General features: G+C 47.9%; 1 protein-coding gene across 5 annotated transcripts in view; it reads left to right on the forward strand.

Moving 5' to 3' along the window:
- The window catches only part of DAGLA (diacylglycerol lipase alpha), a 56,687-nt gene that overhangs the window by 578 nt on the left and 40,341 nt on the right, over positions 1 to 15,768 (forward strand). For 3 of the 5 annotated variants that reach the window (XM_077179686.1, XM_077179687.1, XM_077179688.1), the window contains exon 2: positions 1,971 to 2,060. The gene's annotated coding sequence lies outside the window, so the exon portion shown is untranslated. Of the gene's footprint in view, positions 1 to 44; positions 107 to 1,970; positions 2,061 to 13,024; positions 13,383 to 15,768 lie in introns of those variants that run through there. The other 2 variants (XM_077179689.1, XM_077179691.1) reach the window with 2 other exon arrangements.

Below are 15,768 nucleotides of genomic sequence, written 5' to 3' on the forward strand. Positions count from 1 at the left end.
GGAACGGTACCTGACTTGAGCAACGCGGGCGGATGCTGAGCCGTGGCCGTAAAATTCCCAAATTTAGGATCGCAGGCAGCTGCAGAAGTGAGATGTCCTTATGAAAGTAAGGGAAATGTCGCTCCGAGATCTCGGAGCTGGGATGCTGCCAGGCTGCTCGGCCAGAATTCCCGCTGTGCCCAATTCTGGGAATTAGTACCTGCTGGTGCATTTGGGACAGGCTTCAGTTGGCACTGGGAATATGGGAATGGGGATTGCCGAGCCTGGTGCATGCCATGGTCCTTAGAGCCTGCTCCAGGTGGGAAATCACGGAATAATTCACCAAGGTGGGATATAGAACCCTGGGAAATGAAAGCATCAAAACTCTGGGGAATGGTTTTAAAGGAAAGGACTATTTCAAGGTGGGAATATTCATCTCCCCCCTGGATGAAACTTAGTGGGGACGAGTTGCTGCATCCTCCTGGCTGGACAGGGAGAAGCATCCGAGTTTTTGTGGTCAGGCTGAGTATTCTTAAATGGGAGATAATGAAATTGTGGGAAGTGGCTCTTGGAAAGCTTCGGACTCTCCGTGATTCTGGCATTGGCTTGGCTGAAATGTGTATCCTGTGGACACTGCTGGAAGAAGCTTTCCAAGTTGGAAACCTGAGCTGGGGGAAGGTGTTTGTTGTACCAGGTGTTGGTTTTCAGGGTCATGAAAGTTGCACGGGGGTCTTAAAGCTGCTGGGGAAATTCCAGCAGTGCCAGCTTGGACTGGGAATGGCTGAGGGGGTCGGGAATGCCCAACAGGGACAAGAGATGTGGAAAAGCATCTGTTACGTGGTAGATGATACAAATAACCTGGAATTTCTGCAGCCAAAACCCTTCAGCAAGGAGCAGGATAAAATTCCCCCTTTGAGTAGGAATTTAAATTGGAAATTTGGGAGTTGGCAGCTCTGCTGTCCAAAATTTTACTCAGAAGGGTCAAAACCGGGGATTTAAGGATATGAACTATGTACTGCAGGTACTGACTTTGACAGTGCTGACCTAAAAAAAATCCTGATTTGACCCGAATTCCCATTTAAATTAAGACACTGGGCACTTTTTGCCTGCTACCTGCACAGCCAGATCTGAATCCTGGAGAGAGGGAATGCTGTAAATCCCTCTGTGGTTGCTGGGAAAAGGGTGCTGAGAAAGGGAAGCTTCTCTGGGCTGTGTCCACCCGTTCCCTTTTCGGAGGGCTGGGGAGGGGCAGTTGTGCAATGATGGGATTTAGGGGAAGTGCTGTGCCAGGAGGGAAAGTGAGAAGGGTGGAAATGCTCCTCCCAATGACCAAAAATGTGAGGAGTAAAAAAATTCCTACGTTTTGGAAACTTTGTTAAAATTCTCTGGACAAACAATTAGAGCAACCGAAAAAAACCCTTCTGCTTGAGGGGTTTTTTTTGGACTTTGTGTGGGAATCTCAGTCCTGCTCCTTCTGCTCTCCCTCCCCTTGGAAGTTAATTAATTGAGAGCTGGCTGCTCCAAACGAGGTCACTTGGATTTCAGAGCTGCCCTATCATTGTATGGATTTGCAAAATCAGGATTTACGGCTTGTGTGCCTTAGAAATTTTTCCTTAAAGTGGCATAATCCTGGTTTTTGGGGGTCTTTTCCAGGCAGCTGGAAGGATGTAGGGAGGAGAAGTGTTCGAATTGGAGGGTGTAAAGCTTGGGAAGCTGCTCAGCTTTGGATGGAGAAGAGTTTGGAGAAGCTTCCAGTCATTCCCAGGCCTGGCTGTCATTTATGAAACTTCCTTGACCTAAGGCAGCAGGAATTCTCTTCTGTCCCAAACATCCTTGTCCTGTCTGAAGACTTTTTTGGGGGAGAATTAAACCTTTTTACTTCCCCTAGACCACACAGCTTTATTCTAGGGACCCTACACCCTGCTTTTCCTCCCCTCTCATTCCATCTTTCCCAAATAAATGACCCTTGGTTCCACCTCTGCTCCCAACAGTGATCCAGCTGATGAATAAGAACATCCTGAGCTGGATTGAGCCCTGGAGTTTGAGGAATTTCCAGTTAAAGACGCAGCAGTTGAGATGGGGTGAGTGAAACCATTTTAATCTGCTCCTGGAGCTGCAGGGCTGGAGTTTTTTGGGCATTGGGAGCAGATGAAAGTGGCCTTTGTGCCATGGGGAGTGTGACAAATGGACTTTTGTGGGATCTGCAGAGAGTGCTGGGATGTTTATTCCTGCTGGGATAGATGGGAGTCAATCAGGCTCTTCATTCCAGGCCAGTTTGGAGCTGATACTTTTGTTATTTCATACATGACATTGTTAATTTAGGTGTGTTTCTATACCTTATTGTGTGGATTTTTAGGGAGAAATCAGAGAAAAAATCCTTGGAAAATTTGCCAGGTGCAGCACCCACCCAGCTTGGAACTTTGAAAATGGAAGAAATTAGAAGGGTCTTCCAGGTTTTGGTAAAAAATGGGAAGGTTTGCCCTGCTGAGGAATATCTTGCCCTGAAATATGGACAAAAATGCTGCTGGACCCTAGCAGGGATTTTGGATACAGGAAGTAATTCCCACAGAGTTTCAGGAAAAATGAGCCCTGTACCTTCAGGCATTCCTTCTTCCTCCTTTTCTTTCTGTTCTCCCCTCTTTCCAGTGGAAGGCACACGGATTCCTTACCTCTGGATCTCTTTGGAAAGATGAAATAAAAAAAGCTTTTGATTATTTTCCTCTTCCTTGCAGCAGGAGCTGGAAATCTGCATGGCAGGCAGAGACTGTCAGGAATTCTGTCCTGGGCTCTTAATCCAGGAGTTTCTTCTTCAACTCAAATCCTTGCTTCACTGCCCTTGTGCTCCAGCAGATCCCTGAAAATCCTCATCCTGCCCCATCCATTGGCATTTATCCCTCTCTTTGAGGAGCCTTCTGAGCTCCTCTTTGAAGATCTGTGGAATTGCCTGAAAATTCCTGGCTTTTTGTTCCCTTCCAGCTGAGATTTTGGTTCCTACGTGTTCCCTTGGTGTAGAATTAAAACAAGTGGGTTCTTCAGGGCTGGCTTTGAGCTCAATAGGAATTTTTCCCTGAAAACAGGATACAAGATGTAATTTAGAGCCTTCAAGTTTTCCTGTTGTTTTTCATTTGCCATTTCATCAGAAGTCAGTGGCAAATATCCCAGTACAGCTCGCTCATAGCCATTAGTAAATATGGGAATGTCACCTTAAATGAGCATTTTCCACTACTTTTTTCCTCTGGAACCTGTTTCCTTGGGATTTCTTGGCCTGAAGGTTTTATTATCCCCACAGATCTGAGTGATCCTGATGTTACATCCAGGCAGGCTGCAGGACAGAATCCTTATCCTTGTTCTTTTGGAATAAAATGCTGAATCCCTCAGGCCACCTTAAAACATTTGAACTGGATAATGAGAAGAAACAGGAAAATTCAGGACATTCCTATTATAGTTCAGTGCAGCAAATAGAAAATGGGGAGGTTGGGATGGAATTCAGCCCTTTCTTCCCTGAAAGGTGCTTTTCTTCCCTGGAAGGTTCCCATTTGGATGTGTCCTGCTGCTCCATGTCTGCTGGAAGTTGGAATTTCCACAGCTTTGCATCCTTTGGGATGAAATTTATTATTTTGTCATGGCTTGTCTTTGCAGCCCAGAAACCATGGTGTTGACACAGCCTGGATGTATTTTTGGAATATGGATTTCAGCTCCAAACTGGGAGCCTCTGGAGGCTTGGCTTTTCCCATTGGGTCTGATAAATGATCCTGCAAATTGGTGCTGTTTTCTCCCGTGGGAAATGAACTGTTTCACCTCCCAGAAAATCAGAGCAAGGCAGGTGCTGCTTAGGAGCTTCCAGCATCTCAGCCAGCCGGGGATTGTCCTGAAAAACTTTATCCTGCTCTGCTTGGATGCCATGATTAGAATGCTGGAATGATTTGGGTTGGAAGGGGCCTTAAAACTCACCCACTATCCCAGGTAACTCCAAGCACCATCCAACCTGGCCTTGGACACTTCCATGGATCCACAACTTCCCTGGGCACCCTATTTCTTGGTGATATCCAGATCCTATAAATGTTCTTCATGTACCTCTGGGCCACGTTTAACCTTTGGAAGCACATTCCCCTTTTTGTGACTCCGGGTTTTTTCCGGCTGATTCAGTTGTTTGTCACCATCTCCATGGCACCAGAGCATCCGCTAATGACAACCAGCATTTCCCTAAATGAGAGCATTCAGGGATGAACTGGATTTTTCCTTGGAGAGGGGAAAACATATGCCCTGTCAGAGGAAGGAGAAAAACTTCCCATAAAAGCAGGAATTGGTGATTTGTGCTGCTCATTTTCTTCCCTGGATAGAGTAGGGAATAAGGGAAAATTTCGTGGAGAGATTTTGTGCTCTGTGGGATTGCTCTTCCCTCTACCTTTGTCAGTTCTCCCTTATTTTCTAGTGGAAAAAGAGACATCCATGTTCCAAAACTGGAAAGATTAGAGCTTTCCTCAAAATTCACTGACAAATCCAGGGGCAAAATTCCCTTCCCCTTTGTGGAATTGTGGTGTTAAAACTTCTGTGGGAAGCCACAGGTTGCTTTGTCCGGAAAACCTTCTTCCCTCTAAATTTTGTGGCTATTCCTGGATCAATGTGTTGCTTTTGGAAAAGAGTCTTTTGGCCTTTAAAAAAAAGAAGGGATCATATTTTCTCCCTGAGCTCGTTTGAACACCTCCAGTGCCATAATCAAATTTAACTCAGTAGGAAACGGGCACATCCCCAAATCCAGTGTTATCCATGGTTATTCCAAGGCCTGATAGAGCCTGAGATAAAGGGATTTGTTGCATGGAACCCTTTGCCTTATGGAATCCCAGCTGGCAAGGAGAATTTCGGGACTCTCTGGGGCCTTGCTCTGACTTTGTGTTCCCCTTGGATGAGGGCGGAGGAATGAGGAGAGGCGAGCTGGGAGGTGGGAAGCACGTGGGAAGCTGCAGAAAATGCTCGGGAATGGGCGGCTGAGTAAGTGCGGAGCCTCCTGGGAATACTGGCAGAGTTGGTGAAATTCCCTTGTGAGGTGGGGAGCAGGAATTTGGGGAGGGAAATCGGGAACATGCCAGTGTTGGAAGTTTCTCTGTTATCTAATGTGTGAGTTTGCAGGATGTGTTTTATTCTGGAGAAAAGAAGGGTTGGGGGGGAACTTCTCATTCCCTACAACTCCGTGGCTGGATGTGGGAGCCAGGTGGGATTGGGCTCTTCTCCCAGGGAACAAATGACAGGACAGGAGGAAGCGGTGTCGAGCTGCATCAGTGGAGGTTTAGGTCGGATATTGGGAATATTTCTTCATGGAAGAGGTTGTAAAGCACTGGAAGATGCTGCCCAGGGCAGCAGGGACTGGTGGAGTCCCCTTTCCTGGAGGGATTTAAAATCCATGTGGATGTGACACTTTGGGACATGGGTAAGTGGGTTGACTGTTGGATTTGATGATCCTAAAAGTCTTTTCCAACCTTAACAATTCCATGATTCTCTATGTGCAGGCCAGGCACTCCTGAGGGGTTTGATGTTCCCAACTTTTCCCATGTCCTTCATACCATAACCCATGTTTTGTGTCCATGGATTTGTTGGCTCCTTGCATGTTTGTTCCCTGGAATGGCTTGAACCCTGTTTTCCAGCCATTTCTGGGTAGGAACTCCAAGGATTCTCACATTTTGCCTCGATGTCCTGGGACACACAAGGTTTAGTTTGGTCCTCAGGGGAATGATCCTGCCAGATTTTCCTTCTCTTGGTGGGTGAAAAGACAGGGAAGTGAACTTTTGGAATTGCGACATCCGCAAGCCCGGTAAGGACTTGCGGTTCCGGGTTTTTGGGATACGCTGAGGGGATTCAGGCAGCAGAACTGATCCGAGGTGGCTTTTAACGACTCCGGGCTCACCCAGATCCTTCTGGCTCAGGAGAGCGGAAGGGAATGCGCTGTGTTTGTTCACTGGATGCTCATCCCAAGGCTCGGATTAGTTCAGCGTTCCGTGGCAGCTCCAACCGGGTGGACGAGGTGCTCGGGAGGTGTCACCTGGGCAGGCTGAGGAAGAGGCGGAGTCGCCCCAGGGAATGTGGGAATCTCTCCAACACGGGGGATCCTGGACTGTCCTCAGCCAATTATCCTCTTAAAACCTTGGGGTGTTGTGCAATGGACGAGTCAATCAGAGGATATCCCAAGTTGGATGGAGCCCACAGGGATATTGGAATCCTGTTGTCCTTGGTGTTCCCAGCTGCCCTTGTATTTATCCTGTCATTTTCCAGAGACTCTCCTCATTTTCCTTTCCATGTTAACTCTTAATTGAACAACACTTGGAAGCAGGATGTGGATTGAGGAGAGTGAGAGGCACTTCCCACTGCTAAGAAATGAGGCTTCTCATTCCAGAAAAGCCTAGATAGAGGGGGTTTGGAAAACCAGGTGGAATGGGAAGAACTCATCCTGGTTCCTGTTCCTGTAGCAGCAGGATTTTGCCTTTTGTGTGCCGGAGCTGGGAAATGCTGCCCTTTGGAGTGCAAAAAGCGTGGAAGGGTGTGGTCCGAACAATCCGGAACCTTTTCACCTGAAAGCACCTGATTTATGACACCAAAATCCCAATGTTAATGTGGATTTGTTTGGTGAACTGCTCAGCTCCGAGTTCCCTGGGGCTGGGCCAAAACACTCCCTCCTGCCTGGCATGGAAAACACAGCCCTGGAGCCTCTGCTCTGGAGCACGAGGGCTCAGCATTCCCAATAAACAGTGAGTTGGCCTTTCTCTTCTTCCAGCAGGTGCTGTTTGGCTCAACCTTAATATTTAGGGAAGGATTTGGGTGGAGAGTGGGAGCAAATCCACTTTTCCTTCTGGAATGCTTTCACCATTCCAGTGTGTCAGGGCCTGGAAGTTTTACATGGATAGGAGGAAAGCGGATGGATCTTCTGCCTCAGTGTCCAGAGGTAAAAGGTTTTGTGCCAGAGGGTGTGATACTGGAATTCCTGGTTGTCCAGGCCTGGAGAAGCAGGAGATCCTGTTCCCAGACAACGTGACCTTTTGTTGCTCTGTACTTGAGATAGCTATCCTGGTGTTTGCTCAGCTCCTTACACCTGACTGCAAGGGTTTTCCAAGGAATTTGCATTTCAAATTGGAGTTTTTGTTGAAACTCTGGCTTTTTTGGGGGAGAAAAAGTGACAAATCCCATTAGGAGAGAGGAAAAGGGAGGAATTTAGGACTTGGTGGCCCCTGGGGCTGTGGCTGCTGCTCCCTTTTTGGAGGAGAAATGAGAGAATTATTCTTTTACCTTTCCCAGTGTTTATAGTATTCCAGCTGCTGAGGCTCCATTAGACATTGCTGCTCTTGGAAAAGGAGATGAGGTTGGAAGTTCTCATGTTCCTATGGGAACAGGGAGTTGCAAGGCTTGGAGTTCTCATTTATAAGATTTGTCAGGAAAGGTAGGAAAGGGATTTAATTTCTGACTTAAGTGGGAAACCAAGATTCCTTCTCTCTCAGTTGGCTCCTGACTCTGAGTTTTCCCATTCCAGGCTGCTCCGTGGCCTCGGAGTTAATTACAAGTTGGATAAGGAGATGCCCAAATCCGCCCTGCTGGGTTTTTTTGCTGACTCAGCAGCTCACAGCTCCTTTTTTTAGGGAGGGGGGCAGCCAAAAGACCATCTTAGATTCCAGATGCTTGTGGAGCAGGGTTAGAAACCCCCTTGGGATGGCTTTTCCAGGTTAAGCTGTTCCTGAATCTGCTTTTCCCACCTCCTTGGAAGTAGATAAGATATTCAGGACAGAGAAATCTGGTTTCTGTGCAGCTGTTGTTTAAATAGCTCCCAAGGAATATGGGACTTTGCCCAGTCCTGTCTGCATGCCTCTTCCTGGGAATATTGCCCCATGTGTGCTCAGAAAGGCTGGAGGGGGTGGGAATTCAGGAAAACGGCTGCGTTGTGTGAGGGAAGAGGAATTGCAGCCCCAAAGTTCACTTAGAAAATGGAAATGGGAACAAGATGAGAGGTCAGTTAAGGAAGAACTCTGGTTTTTAAACGTTTCCAGCCAAATCCAATTGGAAAACAGGCACGTGCCATGGGATGGGGCCTGGGTTTCAGTGTGCTGGGATCCTGACTGAGGCAGCTGTGCAGTTTTTCCCTGTGGGAGCTTCCCTAGGGTTCTTCTGCCACTGCACCATGGCTGGGTTGTGGTCAGCGCATCTGGGACTCTTGCCTGAGGGATCCAATCCCTTAATTTGTCATAAATCTGGGATTTGGGACTTCTGCCTGAAGGTTGTCATCCCTTATTTTGTAATAATGGGGTTGTCTTTTTTTTCCCTCTAAATTTGGATTTTTGATTAATTAGTGGCTGTTATTAATTATGACTTGGTACTTTAATACTTCAATTTTCCATGTTTCCAATGCTGCAGAATGGAATTTGAATTCATCTGTCCCTTTGGAGGGCAGGGAAGTTTCAGCTCTCCGGTTAAAGGGGAGCTCTGCCTTCCTTGGAGCCTTTTTCCTTGGAACTATTTTGGGAACATGACTTCATCTTCCTCCTGGAGCGGGGGAAAAGCCCACCCCAGAAACGTGGGGGATTCAGAGCTTCTGTTCTTCCCTGCAGAAAATCACGGAATTGTGCCTCAGATTTCCCTGAAATGGGGGTGTTGGATCGTTGTAGGAGGGAAAAGGGGTGAGTTGTGCTGCTGGTGGATGGATCTGTGTTCTCCAGAGGTCACTCCTTGCTGGCAGCCCAGAGCAGGAATGGGATTCCTGGGTGCTGGCAGCTGAGGGAGGGGTGTTAAAGAGGCAGCTCCTGCTGGCTTTTCCAGTGATTCCAACCCCTTCCCTCCTTGTTTTCTCTTGGATGTTTACCTCTGGATTCTTTGGCTCCCATCCTGGTAATGCTAAACCCTGTGGTGGACTTGGGAAGAGCTGGATGAGGGTGGAGGTGAGATTTGATCCCAACACATTTCAGAGCCTGGATTGTCCCTTCCTATCCCCCTGCTGCTTTCCTGGTGGAAACACAGAATTTTCCCATTTTGCTGTGTTGTCTCCTTCCTGGCTTATTAGGGAGAGAGGGAAGAAGGGGATGTGTGAGCTGCTGGTGCTGGAATTTAAAACTTCCTCATGGAAAGGAGAGGGATCATTCCAGTGTCCTTTTTCCCTTTTCCAGCTTCAGTCTGGCAGCTGGAACACCTTGAAAATTCCAGCCAGGAAATCATGTAACTGAGGGGGGAATTATTCCTAGTGTCATTCCATAACCTGATTCCCTTACTCCAGAGGGATCATTTGATCTTTTGGTGGACATTGATCCCAGCTGGGAGCAATGAATATGGTGGAGGGAGGAAGAAACCTGTTGACATGGAGTTTTTCCAGCTTAAGGGATGCTTGGGTTCATCCTGTGCTGGACAATTCCAGGATGAATGCTGGAGCTGGATATTCCCTGGGTCTGTGTGCTCTGCTGTTTCCCTCTTTGCAGTAAAAATAAAATCATTCAATATCCATGGGATCTTTATAAATCCTTAAATATCCATGGGAAGTTACAAAAACGGGAATGTCAGCAGTTGGAGACATTGATTGATTTCTTTTTTCCCCACTGGAGAAGGTGTGTTGTCTGTGGAATGTGGGAAAGACTGTCAGGAACCTGGCTGGGAAGGTGTGTGAGAAGCTCCTGGAATTCTGGGAGCTGTTAGGAGCGCTCAAGAGATCCCTTCTCCAAGAGACCTTTGGAATTCTCTTGGTGTTTTGAAAAAAAAATCAAAGCCATCTGACAAGCCAGGTGACAAGTGACACTGGAGTTGTGCCAAGGGAAGTTTTAGGTTGGATACTAGGGAAAATTCCTTCATGGAAGGGGTTGAAAAGCATCGGAACAGGCTGCAGTGGTGGAATCCCCATTCCTGGAAGGATTTAAAATCTGCATGGATGTGGCACTTGGGATAGTTGTGGTGGCCTTGGCAGTGCTGGGGAATGTTAGACTGGATGATCTTGGAGGGCTTTTCCAACCTGAACAATTCCATGATCCGTTTGTCCGTGCTGTTGGACACACTGAAGTCTCAGCCTGTCATTTGAGGACAATTTGCCTCTCCCCTGGGCTGTGGGATCCCAAAACATCTCCACAAGGATGCAGGCAAAATTCTTGTTATTCCTTATCAAAAAGACTGGGAATATTTTCCCTTGCTGCCCAGAAGAGAACTGTAGGAGATCTCAGTTTGTGCCTGTGCTCAGAATTTAAGGCTGAGGGAAGGAACTGAGGCAAAAAGAGGCACAGGACTGGGATGGAGAAGAGTCGGACTTGGGCAGGGATAATTCCTGATCCTTCAGAGCTTGATTATTATTCTTTAATCAACTGTGTTAATTACAATATCATCTTGCTCCCAGGCCTCTGAGCTCTGCTCAGGGGTGAGGATGTGAACTGAAAAAGGTGGAATAAAGGAATTTTTTCAAGCTTTGGAAGTTCACTTGTCCTGGCAATAACGGAATGAGTCACCAAACCCCAACCCGGGTGCCTGTGATCTCTTCCCAGCTGATTAGAGCATTCCCACCAAGAGCTCTTCCAGGCATTTCCTTTTGAAGCTTAATTGAAAAAGCTCTGGATGATTGGATACTTCATGGTTAATTATAAGATAATTAAAGGAAAGCAGGGAAAATCCACACCTGGACCAATCCTGCCGAAGGAATCTCTGCAAAGGCACTCCATTTAATTACCAGGATGACCACGCGTTGCCTCGGGAATGAGAGGAAAAAAGGAATTTCTAAAGGAATTTTTTTTTCAGCAGCTTCAAACTGGTTGGGCTGGGAGCCAGGGGCTTGTCCTGAAGTAGATCCCAATGAACAGATTTTTTCCTTATAATCCTGTTAGGATTATAAATTGAAGTGTGAAATTTGTTTGGAATTCGTGTCTGCTGGAGGAGGGGAAATCAATTGCAAAATGCATCCCTGTGCTGTTGGAGCAGGGATCCTTCCTGTTTTCTGAGGATTGCCAACTTTCCTGGACAAGATTTGAGCCCATTTTGTCTTTGGAAAAATGGATTTGCTTTCCAAAAGCTGTGGGGGTGTTGAATTTGGTAGAGAAGGACTGGGATCACCTGGCCATGATCCAGGATGTCCAGCAGCCAGGTGGGAAATCCAGGTACAGCCCTGAGGATGATCCTGCTGGAAAGGGGATGTTTTTCCTGTTCAATTCGGACATGGATTGAGGATAGGCTGGAATTGCTGGAAATGTGCAGCCTGGACAAAAGAAAGCTCCAGGGAGACCTTAGAGCTTCTTCCAGAGCCTAAAGGGGTTCCAGGAGAGCTGGAGAGGGACTTGGGACAAGGGCCTGGAGGGACAGAACAATAGGAATGGCTTCCCACTGCCAGAGGGCAGGGATAGATGGGATATTGGGAAGAGATGCTTCCCAGTGAGGATGGCAGGGCCCTGGAATGGATTTCCCAGAGAAGCTGTGGCTGCCCCATCCCTGGAAGTGTCCAAGACCAGCTTGGACAGGGTTTGGAGCAACCTGGGATAGTGCAAGGTGTCTTTGCAGGGACTGGCTGGAATGGGATGAGCTTAAGGTCCCTTCCTACCCAAGCCATCTGGAATTAGGGATAGTTTTAGGAGGAGCACATTCATCTCAGTTTTGGGATCCTCCTATCTATATTTTAGGAATCACATGGCTGATTTAGTTTCTGGATCATCTCCTGCTTCTTCTAGTAACCTCCTGTCATAGCCTGGCATTCCCCAACTCCAGAGCTGGTGCATTCCCACATGTGGCCAGTTGATTTTTCCTGCTCCCTGTTTGCTTGGGAAGGATTGTTCCTGGTTTTCTGTGGTATAACCAATTGTTAGGAACATTCAGTTCCAATCTGTGCCATTCAGTTTGTGCCTGCACAGCTGCTGGGAGCCAAGGAATGCTTTTCCAGGGATTTCTTCGGCTGCAGCTCTGCTCTTATCACGTGGGCTCTCTGCTTCTGCCTCACCTCCTTTCACCTCCCTCTTGTCCAGCTTTTCCAAATGAATTCTGGCTCTGGAGCTGGTGGCTGAGAGGGCAGGGACAGTGTCCCTGGAGTGACAACTTTCCAAGCTCCTTGCAAGCCCTGCCGAAGGACTCCCCCATAACAAGGGAAAGCGAGGAGGGTATGGAAACATGGAAAGTGGTGGTATCAGGGAGAAAAATCCCAGGATAGTTTGGGTTGGAAGGGATCTGGAATGTGATCCAGGTCGATCCCCCAGCCAGGGGCAGGGACACCTTCCACTAGCCCAGGTTGCTCCAAGCCCCAGCCAGGCTGGCCTTGGACACTTCCAGGGATGGGGCAGCCACAGCTTCTCTGAGAAATTCAGGGTCTCATCGCCCTCACAGGGAAGAATTTCTTGCCAATATCCCATCTAACCTGGCCCTCCGGCAGTGGGAAGCCATTCCCATTGTCCTGTCACTTCATGCCTTTATCCAAAGTCCCTCTCCAGCCATCTTGGAATGTCTTCAGGCACTGGAAAAGCTCCATGGTCTCGCTGGAGCCTTCCCTTCTCCAGGCTGAGCAAGGTCAGTGTATCAAGGAGTCACCAGGAGTGTCCATTAGGGAATAAGCATGGAAGCAGGAGGAGATTCCTGGTGCCATGGCTGCAGCCAGGAATGTGTAGCCGTGCTTCCTGTGGCACCAAGTTTGCTGGATATCAGAGTGTAGATACAGGAATCAGCAGTTCCAACTCCAGGATCTGTAGTGATGAATCCACAGGGAGAAACAGGCACAAGGAATCTGTGTCAGCAGGAAAAAGTTGGAGTAAATATGTGTGAGTAATTCCAGGAGTCAGAGCTGGAAAACCTGTGGAAATTGAGGAGATGTAAAGCTGCCTTATGGAATTAAATAATTCCTGAGCTTGAAACTGAATCCCTATCTCCTGGCTGTCCCTGGGGAGCAGTGGGCAGGGCTGGATCCCTGCTGGGGAGTGATAGGTGTTGTGGCTGCCAGGAGAGCACAGATCCCGAGGGCCTGGAGAAATTGTGGATCAGCTCCACGTGCAGGCTGTGGGTGGTGAGGAGGAGGAGGCATGTGTGTGCTGGGATTCAGAAATGCAGCTCCTGGAGTGTCCAAGGAGAAGGGAATGTGGAAAAATAAATATATTTAAGGCTTAAATATGACACAGGATCAGGGAAGCCTGGGTTTGATTCATCCTTGCTTACATAAGCAAAAGGAAAAGAGGATTCCTGCTTTTCATCACAAATCTGGGATTCAGGAAGAGTCTGGAGAGTTCAGCTTGGCAGGATTCAGCCCAGGATTGCAGTTCTAGGTTGCTTGGTTGTCATTAGGGAGGCGCTGGATGGGTAGGAATTCCTAGGAAAAGGAGAAGGAAGCATTTGGTCTGTTGGTCCTGGTGGTTTGGAGAGGTGTGGGACCAGTGCTATTTGTTCCCTGTGGTGATTCCAACATCTTTATCTCAAGCACCAGATGGAGGAAAAGCAGGCTGGTAAGTCCCAGGATTTGATTACCATGGGGTGGGAATTTGGGACTTAATTCCATAAACTTGGGAGAGAGTTGGAGCTGCATGTGCTGGACTGTTGGTGGTTTTCCGTGTGCTCTTCCTCAGTGAGCTCCGTGTTCCTAATGGACAATGGGCCTCTCTGGAATAGGATGAGAGAGGAGCTGTTGGGGTGTGGAAGGAGGGAGCTGCTCCCAAGGGTCTCCATGGGGGCTGGAATTTTGGGGTCCTGCAGCACTGGAATAGGTGATTTATTCTTAGGAGCAAGCACTGAGGCAGGAAAGGTTTTCCCAAGCTGTCATTTGGATGAGCTGGAGACTCGGAATCTGCCTCTCCTTTCCTCATTCCCTCCTTCCTTCCCTGCTCCTGCTTTCTTTGGATTTGCACTGTAATTAGCAGTTTTATGGGAGCTGGGGCAGAGCTGGCAGCTTCCTTTAGAAAACTGTTCTCCAGGTGGGAATAAAGCAGGATTCTCCTGCTGGGAATGCTCAGCCTGATGCTTTCTTTTACTACCAGGGCTATTCCCATGCGTTGAAGTGGAAGCCTTGGGATGGGAGGGGCAGAAGCACATCAAGCACATTTCTTGGGAAGTTGCAGCTGGAAATCCAGAGTTAGGCTTGAAATGTTCCCATTGAGCTTAGAGAAAAAGGGGAAGAGGATGTTGTCCATGTGCATATCCCAGCCATGAACATTTCTGGGCTGAAATTCCCACTTCTCTACTGTTGGGCATTTAAAATTCCCACCTGTACAGGTGTTCCTGTCCTGGCCCTTCCCCAGACGGGACTTTGGTGTTTGATCCTTGCTTCCATGGTAAACATGGAAGTGAAAGTGGATACATTCAGTGTGGAAAGAAGCCCTTGGATAGCAGCAATCCTTTGGATGGTGGTGATTAGTTCACAGGATCTTGCTGGAAAAACATGAATTCAGGGTTTGTTTTTTAATCCATAAATATTCCTGTAGGTTCTGGTTTATCAAATGAGCTTACAGAAATAACTGATTCCAGGATATCATGATGTTGGTTTGATTTTCACTGGAGGCTGGGAAAAATCTGGAATTAGGGCCAAGAAGCAGATTCTGCTTAATCAAGTGTAAGATTGATGCTTCCCAAGATATTGGAAAGTGGGAATCTGGGAGGGTTTGGGGAGTTACAGGAACAGGCAAAGCACAGAAATGGCATTTTCAGGGAATTCATAGCATTCAGGAATGTTCCCTCTTGGACGTACTCCCACAGGATGAAGGCCTCAAATAGGCTGTTGGTGGCTTCCACTGGAAGTTTCACTTGGACTTTGGGAAGTATGACCTCCATGACCTCTTTCCAGGCTGATTTCTAGGAATGTGGGATACAGGCGTGTTCTCAGCTAAGGAAACAAGCAGGGACACGATGAGGGAAATAAGCAGGCAGCATCAGGAAAATGGGAATAAGTCATGTCCACGTCAGGTTTAGGCTGTTTGAAGCCATTCCCAAGGTTTTTGAGACTGGAAGTGTCACAGACCCAGGATCCCTGTTTAATGAGGAAAAATTGTGTTGAGAAAATAGGCATTTGGCTTTAGATTCCCAAAAAACCTTTCCAGATAGCCCTGATTCCCAGCATTTTTGACTTGCAGCTGGGCATGTACCTGCCCAACCACTTAGTCATGGAATCTGAGAAGAGGAAAACTCCTGAGATAAGTTGTGGGATGTGATGCAGAAAAAAGGCCAAATTGGGAATGCTGGTGAGCAGGGAGTAGAATAAGAAGCTGGAGGCCCTGGAATTCCACGTGTCCCTCTTTCCCCCTCAGTTCCAGGAGGGAGGGAAATAATCCCTAGTTTAAATTTCCTTAGGATCATTCCTGGGAGATGTGCAGAGCCAGCATTGCCTCCTATGCCGGCAGATGCACGTGGAGGGAACCTCTCCCTGACGATTCCCATGGCTCCAGAGCCTGGAGCCGCCTCTCCGGATGCGCTTCTCCTCTCCAGCACATTTGTGGGGAGGGGGGAGCAGGGAAGGAGTGCCAAGGAATGGTGTTGACCACACAGTTTTCCCGAGTTTGGCAGGGATTTTGTGTTCTCCCACTTCTTTCGCTCTCCTCGTGTTGGCAGCGGTGGTCCCGGCGCCGCTCCCGGTGGCTTTCCCTGCATGTGACTCATCCCCAGGGAATTCCTGAAGCAATGAGTCAAGTTATTGGGAAAACTGTTTGCCCACTAGTGTAAATTAGGGAGCCAAGAAGCTGCTTGCAGGAGGGGAGAGATGCAGTTCCTTTTGGAAATGCCTGGGCTTCTCCTCCCTCTTCCTGAAGAAGGCACTTCCAGATGCGCCAGAACAGGGATGCGCCTCTGAATTCAATATCTCACCTGGATATTTGCTCCTTCTGCTTTTTTTCTGTCTTTTTTGAA

The sequence above is a fragment of the Agelaius phoeniceus genome, chromosome 6 (assembly GCF_051311805.1).
Source record: "Agelaius phoeniceus isolate bAgePho1 chromosome 6, bAgePho1.hap1, whole genome shotgun sequence".
In the NCBI taxonomy this organism is placed as follows: Eukaryota; Metazoa; Chordata; class Aves; order Passeriformes; family Icteridae; genus Agelaius; species Agelaius phoeniceus.